The sequence below is a fragment of the Triturus cristatus genome, chromosome 3_1, assembly GCF_964204655.1.
Source record: "Triturus cristatus chromosome 3_1, aTriCri1.1, whole genome shotgun sequence".
NCBI classification, from domain to species: Eukaryota; Metazoa; Chordata; class Amphibia; order Caudata; family Salamandridae; genus Triturus; species Triturus cristatus.
The window spans coordinates 124,664,522-124,678,569 of NC_140583.1; the positions used below are offsets into that span (position 1 = coordinate 124,664,522).

At 46.8% G+C, this 14,048-nt stretch overlaps 1 long non-coding RNA gene across 1 annotated transcript in view; it reads left to right on the forward strand.

The window, feature by feature from the left end:
• LOC146859813 (uncharacterized) overlaps positions 1-14,048 on the forward strand; it is a 269,652-nt gene that overhangs the window by 32,888 nt on the left and 222,716 nt on the right. The window lies entirely within an intron of this gene.

Consider the following 14,048-nt stretch of genomic DNA (forward strand, 5'->3'; position numbering starts at 1 on the left):
GTCACAGCACATCCTTTCTTCTGCAGAATGTTCAATTTAAATAGGACCCCATGACACATGTGTGCACACAGGAGGGGTCCGCAGTGTTACACTCGTCACTGATTCACCTTTGGCTCGATCAAGGGAGGAAAGATTCTGAGATACCTAAGAGGACACAAAGTCATTGTAAGGAAAGGACTGTTCATGGCAATGGAAACAAGTATCAGAAGCTACAGAGAGCTAAGCATGTGTGGTCAAAGTCACAGTCGAGGCTAAAGGCTGGGTGTATGTTGCAAGGTATAGCCTTGGCGAGCCCGCACAATGTTCTGCTTGGGTACGCTAGACTGATCCGCAAGGTAGGTGTATGGAAAGAGGTGTTTCTAAGCCGATCGTGCATGTCACCGCCACATAGGGATGGCCTACAAAAAAGAGAACCACCTTCTGATTGACGCTGCTCACCATAACTTCCAAAGAGATAGGCTTTTCCTCCTTGCATTGACCTGTTGAAGAGACTGCACCGAACTCTAGAGACTAGCAATCTCGAAGTATTGTAGGCAAGATCTGTTGGTGGGGCGCTCGCTAGTGAAGAGCAATACTTTGCTTGCTTTTTCTGGATTGAAAGCATCCAATACCCTACTACCATTGAAACATTTCGAATCCCCTTTATGACGATACAATGTCCGCCTACCGTAGCAGATATGACTCCTTCGGTGAATTTTGCGACATATTTATTTTATGTTGATGAGTGTCAAACTAACTCTGGGAACTTTGCACACTGTTAGCCCAAGTCTCGGTCACCCGAGCCCAAATTAGAATATCACGGTTTGAGTAGCTTTCTAAACTGTTAGTGAGTGTGGCTGGACCTCAGTAGTAGGATGTTCCAGTATTAGTGGCCTGTGATTAAGTATCAGCTCCTTCTTTCAAGGCGAGCTCTGCTCTCAGGATCTATATTTACACTTGAACTGTTAACAGAGTGCTGCTTGCAATCTCACAATTTAGGTCTCGTCTACCAGACACACAGCACAACCTGTCTATTTGAGAAAGACCTATTGTAGGCATACAAAGGGTTTAAAGCCTGCCCATTGTCATGTCAATGAGAATTTATAGAGCGCACGTACACCGGGGAGGTTTCATGGCGCTAGTTTGGCAGGAGTCCGGTCCAGAGGAAGAGTTAGAAGGCCTGTTGGAAAAGCCAGGTCTTTAAAAGACTTCTGAAGGCGAGGAGAGTAGTGGAGAGATGGATTTCAGATGGGAGAGAGTTCCAAAACGGGGGGGCCAAGGTAGAGAACCTGACTCCGCCGGTGCGTTTGAGTCTGAAAGAGGGGGTCAAGAGAAGATTTTTGCGAGCTGGGCGAAGATGACGGATGGGGGCATATTTTTTAATCATGTTATTGACAAATTTCGGGCTAGAGCCATTGAGTGATTTAAAAATGAGACATCCGATTTTGAAGGCACACCGCTGAGCGTCTGGCAGCCAATGAAGTTGCTTCAGAATGGGGGTAATATGATGATGCCTGGGTAAATGAGTGATTAAACGCGCTGCCTGATTTTGTATTAACTGTAACCGTTTAGATAGATGAAAAGGGATGCCAAAGTACAGGGAATTGGCGTAGTCAACATGTGACATGACCATAGCAATGACTACTTGGATAAGAGCGTCATGAGTGAGGTATTTACAAATCTTCTTTATTTTCCGGAGTTGGAAGAAGCAGGTGGATACTACGGAGCTAATCTGGGGCTTCAGAGTGAGGTCTTGACTAATAATCACCCCCAGACTTTTAGCCGAGCTGGAGGGCACGGGAGGCTGACCTAGTTCTCTGGGCCAAAAGTGAGGTCCCCATGGGCTTTTGGCAATACCACCAGTTAGGATGAGTTCCGTTTTATCCGGATTAAGGTTCAGGTGGTTCTTGTTCATCCATTTGCTGATGAACAGCATGGTGGATTGAAAAGCGTGGATCGATTTGATTAGCCGGGATGCTGGACTTAATTCTTTTGATTTTATCAATAAAGAAGATATTTAAGGCATTACAGAAGATTTGAGAGGGTGGGGGCCTACACAGAGTTCTTTCAGGGTTGGAGAGCTCGTCGACAATGCAAAAGATCTCCTTAGAGCGGTTGGTTGCAGACAGGATTTTTGTAGAGAAGTAGGCTGCTTTGGCCGCTGAGATGGATTTTTTGTAGGAATTCAAAAAAATTAAGATAAGACAGTTTGTCTTCAGGTCTGTAATTGCTGCGCCATTTCCTTTCTAGTTGCCTAAGGGCTAGTTTTAGGAGTTTTAATTCATTTGAGAACCATTTTTGAGCGTCATGTGGGCGGGGTGCGTGGAACTTCCTGAGGGGAGCAAACTTATTGCTGGCGGTCAATAGCCAGTTAGTGAGCTGAGCGTCGGCAACATCAAGGGTGGGGTTATCCAAAGGAACTGAGTAAGCGAGGAAATCAAGAAAGGGTGGTTTCTCAAGTTTGTTCCAGTTTCTTCGAGTATAGCTAGCTGGGCAAGGAATTTTGTTCATGGTGTTATTTAAAATAGAAAAGTGGATAAGATGGTGGTCGGACCAAGTGCAGGGTGATACAGAAACAGTAGATAGAGAGATGTTCGTGGTCCAGATCTGGTCGAGAGTGTGTCCTTTGATATGAATGGCCGTGGATATATGTCGGGTGAGGTTAAGTTCGGTGAGTAGCTCGGTTAGCTCAGCCGATTTGGGGCCGCCGAGAATGTTGTTGGCCCAATAGTTGAAATCGCCGATAAGTACAACCCTCCCATGGTTTGTGACCAGGTGGGCTATCTGTTCGCCCAGGGAGTGGGGAAAATGTGGCATGCCTTGAGGGGGCCTATAAAGCAGGACACATACAAGTGGCGAAGCGCCAGATTCAAACTCAAATTTCATCACCAGGCTATCTACCAGGGGCAAGTCAAGTGGGGTAAGAGTCTTGTAGTTAAAGTCATGGCGAGTAATGATAGCTACTCCTCCACTGCTTAACGTTGGTTGGCATCATTGTCACCGTCAAGTGCTTGCTTCTTACGCAATGGCTTCCCTTATCCATCTTGTGTTTGCCCTTCCCCTGTAGCATATCTTGTTTACTTGTGTCCTTCCACTGCCCACTTTTAGAAAACTACTTTTTTCTTTTTACTTAAGCACTCCACAACAGAGCATACGTTCACCACCTGTCTCCCTCCTGTGCTTCTCCCTCCGACCTGTACTTAGTTTCTCTCTCCCACCCGTGTGCTTCTCTCCTCCACTTTGTGCCCTTGCTCATGTACTTTACCCAACCCCTCCAGATCCATGTTGTTGTCTCTTGCCCATGTCCTTCTCCCCTACCCTCAGTGTTACTTCCTCCCATCAAAGTCCTATAGAGATGCGGTACAGCATAGCTAAAAACCATTGTCAAAGCCAATAAGTCCCAAAGGCAACACTGACTAGCTTTGCCCATGATTGTTTTTTACTGAGACCTCGTCACGGCCCTTAGTTTTATATCCCAAATGAAAGACCGTATATCCGAAAAGGAAAATTCCACCTACAAAGGGACTGAGCGCGAAGTGCTGCATTCTTAGCAAACGTTGCTTTGTTTGTAAGCATTTGTGAACAAGACCTATAATAAATTGTTACAACATGCAGATTAAAGAGTAGTTGCACTGCTCAAGGTCACTGACAAAGGTGTTATTTTGTAGGCTCTAACGTTGTGCACCGCCACATGTCGCGTGCAGGAATATGCACATGTTCACCATAGCTTTAACACCGAGTGATCAGCGCTACAGACCTCGTAATAGTGAACGCTGTGGAATTATAGTATCAGAGGATCTTTGAGACTTTACTGGAAATATCCACTTGGCTGTGCAAATTGGAGTCTCAGCTAAAATGAGTCTGGGCTTTGAAGGCAAGTATAGCACACAAACATTCCGGAAAACCATCACTAGTACAAACCACAAGCGGGCCTTGACTTAAGGGAACAAAGTAAAAAATAAAATGTGCAAACCATATGCATAAGCCTAATGCCAGCTGATGCACCACAAAACAAACCTCAGATGACCCGCTTTGCCTTTTACTGTAAACGTGCAGTGAGCCAAACAAATAGGGGCAATCCTCAGCATTGCTTTTCTGATCACAGAGGCAAAACGTAACCTTGACCTCAAAACATGAGTTAATCTGCAGAAGTCTCATGGGACATTGTGTTTGACTCCCGCCCTTGTTTCTTTGTGCTAGCATCATCAATAAATGTATTCATCTCTTGGCCACCAATCATAAGGAAACTGTCCTCCAGTCATTGAAGTTATGAAGACTAGACTGCTGTGCTTCTCTCTTTCTCCCCTTGCCTACCTATCTCACAGACATATACCACCGCATACTCCACACCTCAGTCTCAACAAGAGAACTCAAGTGTACTTAAGAGTTACTCTCCCGTTAAAACGTTACAGCCCTTCAGGGACTTGCTAGTGCTGTGCCATTAAACACACCACACTCCTGTTAAGCAGTGCCTCCACAGTCAAGAAAGTATATTAACACTCAATCAACCCTGCTATGGGGCAGCAGCCGGAATAAGGATGTACCAAAGGGTTTTACCCATTCTGTGTCTATGAGGAAATGCATTGATGTACAAGGCTGCTTATGCATAGCACCCAGAACATGGCTCGACCTCCCTCAGCACATCAGAGCCTCATCCCCACTTCTTGAGTTCCGCAAAAGGCTGAAGACCTGGAGCTTCAAGTAACTCTGCGGGGACTACACTCCTGCACACCTTCTCAAGCGCCTGGATACCCTCACAGGTGAGTAGCGCGCTAAACAAATCGTCATAACACAAGATAACTTAACATCCCTTTGGAACTAAAAATGACTCATGATAAGAAGCCTTTATAACAAGTGTGCAAGGAAACAGTTTAATTATAAAAGCCCCCCTTAGCAAAGCAAGCGGCTGCCTATTCCAGGTATGTGATTTAAATAACTTTATCCTCTACTGCACTAACTTTCCTTTCTTGGAAAGAGGTGTGGTGCCGCGGCCAGGGCGACTGACTCCGGAATCTGGGGATCACGGTTCGATCCCCAGCACCGGCGGCAGATTAGCCCAGCACCATGTGACTCTGGGCAATAGCTTGCTTAATCTTCCTGACGGCCTCCAGTGCCTAGAGACCCTTACGGGTGATTGTTCGCGCTTTACAAATGTGGATTATTATTATTTCTTGGATACATCTATGACCGGTGCCACTATACGACAGGCGAAGACAAAATTATAGACCTGGGTTGACCAAATTATGTTGCACAAAAAGGTCAATTATGTAACGTAATCCAACACATTTTGTGGCAATATCGCTTCACAATTTTGTCATTTTTACACGTTAATACTGTAAGGGCAAATGTTTAACCTCGCTAGTATCAATTTAATAATTAAATAGTACATTCACGTGGCAGTGCTTTTAGTAACCTTTTTTGTTAAAATCTGTAAAATATGCATCAAATTATGGAATATATTGCAGTGGTATTGCCCTATCACTCTACTAAACACTACGTCAAGAGTCAGACAAAAGTATCTCTCTGGTCGCTCGGCACAACACCAAAAGGCTTCACACACAGCATCATGACATATACCACACTATGCCAACCACGCACTCCACCATGGTGTAACTCGAGTCGTCCGAAAACGTGCTTCGGCAGCCAATTTAGGAGGATATACATTTAAATACAAACGTATATGAGATGTTACAACTGCCATGCATATTTTACTGCCCGTATACAAAGCGCTATAACATCTCACTGATGTGGTCCGAACTATGTGAAATATGAAAAACAGATCAAAAAGTGACACTAGAAGTATTGTCTGGAAGCTTAAATACTACAAGTAGTTCTTCTGAGTCTCAACATGTGTTTCTACATTTGGAGGCTTACACACACAAAGATAACATGCCGACTTTGAATAAGGCAGAAAAGAGCATCATTTACGGACAGGCACCTTCCGGTGGTCCAGGCGGCGGGTGCTGTGCACCAGGGCTCCGAGGCGGCGCTCCAGACGGGACCCCCGCAGGCACACTGCGCCCACCTCTGCCTCTAGCTCCTCGAAGATGCTGCCAGCCTGGCGGGAGAGCTCGGACAGCTACCGCAGAACCAGCACCAGGGATCGGGTGCTCACCTCCTGCAGCGAGCTCACTGGCACCCTGGGCCCCGCCGGGCTGCAGCCACCGGGCCCCACAGCCCGTTTGTGGAAAGGCATCCCGGCGGCAGGTACCCCAGAAACCCTTCAGGGATCACGGCGCATACCCATGTGGCAGAACCAGAAAAAAACCCGAAATAAAATCCCACCACTTCCAGGTGTCCTTTGTGCTGTCCCGTAGTTCTTCGGAGGCCCAGTGGTTTCCTACTGGTTTGTTTCCCTCTCAAGCAGGAAGCAGAAACCAGGGTTTGTTGTCACTTCGCATGTGTTTTGTGCTGCAGCTGGAAACCGATGCTTTGTATGCAATATAGTTTATCTTTGTAAAAAAAAAGAATTTTATTTTAATAAATCTCTGTTTAAAAGCCACAGGGGCCAAACAAACACGCAGGAAAGAGCACAGTTTCCGAGCAGTGCGCATGGAAGCAGTGTCTGGGCTAAGTTGGAAGTTGCTGACAGGACTCCACTGCCGAGCTCCGCTGCTACCTTGTGTGTTCAAATTCAAACAGGAAAGCGAAAGCCTACGTTCTCGCTCTCCTCCCCACCCCCTGTCCATAGGAGCACAGCACAGACAGCCCTCTCGCCCAAAAAACCAAGCGCGGTCCCGAAAGTGAAAGAGGACCGTGCTGCAGCCGGGGCATGGGGATCTCTTGTCTTTATGAGGTCATGTGTTTCTAATTAGAAACACATGGCCCCATAAAGATAAGAAAGTGCTTTGCGACAGACTCAAAGCAGACAAGCCAGTCCGGCTCGCAGGCAAAAGGGCGTCTACAGAAATCCCTCATTTTCAATGGCAGGCCACCATTTAGCATAAACAGTGACGCCAGCCAATGGAAATGAGGGGTGGGGCTTAAAGCCCTCTTCTGAAAGTCCTTGTCAGCAATAAATCTCGCTGAGCGAGCTACGCATGTGCGCAGCAACGCTAGACGAGACCTAAAAATCGGCCCCCACTAGCTGCATAAATAGCTCACCGGTAAAACAACAGTCTGGCTTTGCTAGAAACCCATAAACTGTCACCCTTCCCTGTCCAGCTGCCTGCCACTTACTGAGCCAGAGCAGAGCTGAAGAGGGCGGGCTGTGGGATCTACTAAAACAAGCTATGACCAATATGATTTGCGACCCGCTTATCTTAGGAAGCTGACAAGTGCTTTATTAAGGGGAACAGAGTCCTGATAGGCCAGCAGACTTGCGAAGCTCTCTGGAATATTAAACTCACACCGACCTGCAGTTATCCCGGCAACCAGCCCTTTGGCTGTGAAGTCAAACAACACTGGTCATTAACAACCGCTGAAAAGGACCAACCGTTGGCATGGCACATAACAGAGATCCCTGTGACAACTTCCCCCCTGCTGAAGAAGGCAGCAAGTCTGGGATTCAGTCAGCAACAGATGGACACAGGTACCATATGCGTGGCACTGCTCACAACTTTAGCAGCTCTGCGGGCACGAAGCTGTGAAATAACTGCGAGGTTCCTACAGAGCATGGCACAGACTGCAGCGGCTGCTCTGAAATACCTGTGGGGAGAGGGGCGGTGTATCTGTTATCTTCTGCATGTGGTGCGGCTCACACTGGGTTAATGTTAATATGTAGGTATTAAGGTAAATACCACAAGCTTTTTTATAGACACACAAGCCCCCGCCCTGGTAACCTGCCTCTACCACCGTGCAGCATGTGATCTCGGCGCTGCTCTCCGGGATCCGAGCGCAGCATGTGATCTCGGCGGAGTTTTACCTGTTCGTGGCTGCAATGCCAACTGCAACACAGTGCTCGGAGAAATTAGGGCCGGCCTGGCCTGCAAGGCAACTTGCAACCCACTGACTGCTCCTACCACACAGTAGGAAGAAACACAAAAGGCTGCAAAAAAAATACGAAACACGCGGGTGTGGCGTTACTGCTGTTCGGTTCATCCACAAATCCACGGGCAAAGTAAGGTAGCTGAGAGCGCCAGTCCGTGGGTGAAATGCGTGTCTTGGTGATTTTGACAGCTCTGTTGAAGAGATAAGTCTCCTGAGGCGTTGCTAACTAAGCATGCACGCTTGGTAAAGGGCCAGGACTGAGACTCAAAGGTTTGCATTCAATCAACGCCCCTATCCAACCCCACACACGCAAACAGCTCACATAAATCTTTGTTCATCTATTGATTAAAATAAGACAAAAAAGCAGCGATTTCGGAGTGATAGTGGGAGCCGGCACAGGGAAACAAGCATAATTAAACTAAACTGCTCGCTTGGCATACTCAACCCGGCGCGCTTCTCTTTGTCTTGTTTCGTTTTCCTGCTTGTGCTGTCTCTGCCTTCCACTGTGAATTGGGCAATTGGCCCGTGTTGCAAACATTAACCTAACTCCTTCAGCATGAAAAATGTTATATGCGCATGTGTTGTGGACAGGTCAGGCAAAATTGAGTGCGAACTCCCCCAGCCAATCCCAGCACAAAACAAGCATTTATAAATGCAATAGGACTTGTGTGTACGTGAGACCTATTGCATTGTAAATAAAAGTGCAGGTGTCGAAGAAGGTATGAATGGGAGTGGGGGGGGGTGGTGGAGGGCAGAGAAGCCACGGACTGCTGAAGGGAACGGGGGGAGGTAGGGGAACAAAAACATTTTTAAAGTAAACTGGCTGATAGCTATGAAAGGAGAAAAATGACGACGTTGCCATCAGGAGGCGGGATTAAGTTGCTGAAAACCAATCAGATTGCAGCATTTAGGATTTCAGCCAATCCCAAAGATAGGCGGAAAGTGGGCGGAGCTTCCCCCACTATACTGTATACAGCATCTCTCGACGAGACAACGCATGCGATGCCTAGGCGAGACCTACAAATGGCTCAATGGTGTTTGCATTGGCGCCAAGCAGAACATAGTGCACAAGCGCTAGAAGAGAGCAGATGTTGACCATAACTTAGCAGATGTGGCATATCTCTGCTCCCTTACTTTCACACAGGTCAACGCAAAATTGCCTCTCTGCATTTGGTTGCATACAATATATTAGTCAATCTGCCTCCAAGTGCAGAATGTGAGAATTGGTCTGTTAAGTAATGATGAAGCCATCACCATATCCTGTTGCAGCAATCTGACACTGACACAGAAATAAGACAATTACTGACTCAAGTAGTGTCTGTTGATATGAGACTTTGGCAGTATATCCTACATATGACTGTTGCTGGGGCATCTCCTCCTGGACCATCATGACATTTGCATGCTCTTTGCATGCCGCAACACGAGCATACAATCCATAGGCTACTGATGCTGTCATATGTAAAGTGGCCACAAAAAGAAGTGATATTCCATTCTGGATTGCTTGCAAGACTAACCAGCTGTCGGTCTTCATACGACACCACAGGATAGCCATAGGATTATTACCATGGGTCTTCTGATTGGAATTGTATGACCTGTGAAGTACTGTAACACTTGGGAAACAGTGTTTGCTGTATCTACACCACTACGGATGGCACCCCCACCCCCCCTTAGTGGTGTTACTAGAGTTGTTGAAACAAGTACAGAATGAGCATGAGGCTGCAGCTGCTCTGGACTTACGAATGAAATTAATGCCCAATTTTGAGGCAGTCTCCTCGATACTCCTGAGGAATGTCTGTGGAGAAGCCACAGTCCTGTCAGTGTGGATGGTAGCAGTTTCTATTCAAGATTGAGAAAGGGAGCGTCTCAAAATAATTTCAGAAGTTTACGTCTCTGTGGGCCATGATACATTAGGTTTGCGGGCTCTTAAACTGAGTTTCAAAGCAAACAATGAGATTGAGGGTTGTGGAAGTAAAAAAGCTGCTGCAGAGACTGAAATGAAACAGAGAGCAAAATCTAAAACAAGGACTGGATCGCTCCAGACGCAGGAGTTCAGCAGGGGTGCAAATCATTTGAGGGACGTTGGTAAAATTAAAAAGCTGGCTGGCCTAGCAGAGGGCATGCCTGCAAACTACTGATACTACTGCAGGATGGGACTTGGGCGATAGCACCCCTGGACAGTGCATCGGAAGTGACAATAGTTTGCCAGGCTCTCAGGGAGCAACTGGATTTCTGATTCGTGTTGGCACGTTGACTATGTCCTGAGTGCCAGGGTGTCTAGAAAACCAACAACAGTGTCTCCAGAACCATCCAAAGAACATATCAGTATCACTGCTGTGTAAGGCAATATGCCAGCTGTGAGGGCAATCACTGCTCTTGAGCCAGCGTCCGTCTCAGGTTCATGGTGGCATATGAGTGGGTGCGGGTGCTCGTGGGTGATGCTCGCTCCTCCCAGGTTCTGCCATGTGGAGCATGGGCCATCAGAGACGAGGTTGTGGGCAGGATAGCCAAGTAGCTGGGTAAGCTGGATCTGACCTTGGGAGTGCAAAGGTTGTGGGTAACTATAAAGAGTTGATTTTAAGCAGTGAGGAAGGTCCCAGGGAGGGTGTTGAGGGAGTTAAGGAGAAGCAACACTGGAGCTTAACATGGCTGGCTCCTGAGCCGCAGGGTCCTATGCCTGATCAGTATTTTGTTGCATCCCTCACATCTTCAAGCAGAGCCCTCCCTCTGGGCACAGATAAACCATCCACAGTACCTGTGCCATAACAAGCCTTTCCTGTACCCCTTTCTGCCACAAGTCATCTCAAGTACCGGACTGCTCTGCCCTAGAACTCTCCCTCTCTTGCCAGATCTAACATGGCACTTCTTCGGACCCCGACCAACACCGATGTTGGAACTTAATGGGGGTGTCTGTACCTTCTGCATTTATACATTGTTTTCCTGGCTGGTGCAGAACCGAAATTGACCAAAGGAACCCACCCTTTGAAATGGGTTGAACATGTGTCTCTGATGATCGCCAAAAAACATGTAAACACATAACCAGTGTGGTGGTCTCGCGTGGGGCAGGGACACAGAGCTATGCACTCTGTTCTGCTCAGTTCGGATTTGCATCTGAAATAAATGCCTCCATCAATCTCTCCTACAACAATGGTGCGTATTCCCAGCTTTGGCGAGGCCTCTGTGATGTCAGCACTGCCCTCATTTCTAGGTTCCACCAAATCCAGGACACAACCTGCTGCCCCTTGCACTTAGAGCCCCTAGCCAAGCAGGCACACACACCTATGCTATATTCTGTTATTAATAAATATAAAGTTAAATGTGTTATTAGTTATTAATTGCTATTCATGCACATGTGTTTCTAATCTCTTAGCACAATCCCCTTCTTAGCTTTTATTTGTCAGAACCTGGTGTTCCGAGGTTCTAACTGGGACAGCTGGTGACTGCTGTGTGCAGGTCAATGGATCAAGATATGTGAATGCATCAGCCTGATGACTTATCATCTTTGGGACAACCCTGCAGGGCTTTCTTTCTTGGCCTGTCCTACTAGCTGAAACCTTGGCTGCATCCTTGCACAGACTCAGTAACATGCTGTGAAGTCTCCACCTGCCAAAAACCATGATCTTCCCCAGTTCTGCAACAGAGACACAACCAGAGGCAGACTGCCCTCCTATGCTAGAGCCATGCTCACGCCAGCGGCCTACACTGATCTGCCCAAGAGCCAGCAGTTGTGGACCACCAGCGAGCCGACTGTGCTCGCAATCAGACTTCATGCCAACAGGAACTTGTGACTTAGAGCCCTTGACTTGCCAAAATGATGATGCCCGCTTGACCCTCTTGCCAAGAAAACATGGAACTCTGTGCCACTGTTGAGCTGTTCAGACTGCATGTCGGCCACTTGGTCTTTACGGGTCACTAGCCATTTATTGGCGACTAGAACAACTGCAATGAAATACTAGCAGGGCCATTCATCAACCTAGAAGGGCCAACCCGACCAGTCACACAGTGACTTCCCCCACACCCACCCATAGGGCCACAGTGATCATTGAGTGACACAGCGCAGCAGGTCACCTTGCTGCGCTGCAATGCATGACAGGGAAAGGGCAGGAATGCGCTGTATTTTACACAATAGGACGTATTCCTTCCTTTTCACGGCGCTGGTGCCCAATGTGCTACCTTGCACCGACACAGGCACTCTTGCACCATGGTGAAAGGGGTCTATGTTGTAAACAGGATTGTCTTTATGCAGGAAGGCATACCTTCCTGCACAAAAGCAACCATCTAAGGCATTGTCCTCTTTGTATGTGTGCTGCAGAATGCAGTACACATAGAAAGAGGAAGTAACGAGGAGAAATAAATGTATTTCTCCTTGTTACACCTCACCCACAAGTGTAACAAAAGTCCCCTCATCCCACGCGGTGTGGGGGACCCCCGAGCTCCAGGGGGCCCCCTCAGCAAAAGTGCTTGGTGATGAACCAGGGAGGGTGGCCCCCTCCGTGCACTCTGCATGGGGATCCACTCAAGTTTCGTTATTCCACTGGCCTCACCTGGGGAGGTGTAGCCGTTTTGGCTCATTCCCAGGCATACCACTTATGGTAAATCTACAAATGCATCAAAACCCATGGGTGGATGCGGGGGAACACTAATGCTCCACCCATGAAACACCTCCCTGGGGTAGAGTAATGTAACACAGCGATTTGTGCTCTGTTGAGTTACTCTGGATTCATCAAGCCACTCAGGGTGACCTTGAGAGCCCCCTAGTGCAAAAGCCACGCACCTCTTGATGAATATGGGCCCTAGTTTCTGGTGTGTTCCCAGATTTATTAAGACTAATAAACCTGGGAATGCATCAAAATGATACACCTTTTCAACACAGGGGTAACAAGCAGAAATATGTTTATTTCTCACCATTATTTCCTCTTCCTACATATGCTGCATTTTACAGCACACATAGAAAGAGGAACAGGACTCTGAAGATTGTTTTTGTGCAGGAAAGGGCCCAATCCTACAGAAAAAAATCTTGGCTGTAACGCACGCACCCTTGCCTAAGATGCAAGAGTGCCTTCGTTGCTGCTTGGCAGTCTCAAGTAAGCCTGCGGAGAGAGGGATCAGGATTGCGCCATATGTTAGTAAATATGGTGCATTCCTGCCCACTTCCATTTGATGCCGTGCTGCAAGTTGTCTCGCTGCGTTGCGCTGTGTCAAATCCTGATGAATCTGGCTGCAAACATCTAATGGGGATAAAGCCACATCCGACTCAGAATCATCATTGTAGTCATCTGGTCCCGAGACGCGATTCTCCTTCCATGCCAGCACTAATCCTTTGGGACATTCTTGCCTCAGGTGTAGGTTTCTGTACAGTTCAGTTCCCACAAGTGGAATAACACACATCTTCAGTCCTTGGTGGGCTTTCCACTTGGTCTGCTCTCTGACCCAGTCTGGGCATGGACTTGTCCTTCACATATGATTATGTTTGAAGGCTGCAGAGCGAGTGTATATGACAGCTCTGGTAGCAGTGAACTCCTTGCTGGGTGTTATTATCCTTGTCCCTTATGAGGCTAACCTGGCATCCACCATAGTCTATGGAAAAAGATTCTGGGGCACGACTGGACCAGTGCAGTTAAGAAGGAAGGAAAATGTTTCCTACACTGATGGTTGGAAACACAAGAGATGTTTTCTACTTATTTATAGAACATCACCCTATGCTATAGAAGAAATGAAGACAAATTTGTGCAGAATTTAGCAAATTGGGTATGGTGGATTTTTTTATCTGAACTACAAAAAGTTAGTAAATAATGGTAAAAATGGATTTTATAATATTCGTTGACACAGAACCCTGGTCAAGAGAAACCCTTAAAGAAAACTCGATTGAGGCAGCTCTATCTCTGAAATCTTTTGTTGTCACAAAATCATATTTATTGACAGAACTGAAATGAATACTGCTTAATGATACCTTTTATGTCATAGAGATTACATTATGGAGATTAAAATAGGTTTTACATTGCTTCTTTAAAAACCATTTGCCAAATAAAAAAAATATCCTTATCTTCGATAAATGTACATATATTTATTATGATAGTACGCCACGATTAGTGCCAGCCTCCAAAAAAGTATTACTTCAAGAAGACCATGAAAAATCCCATTGG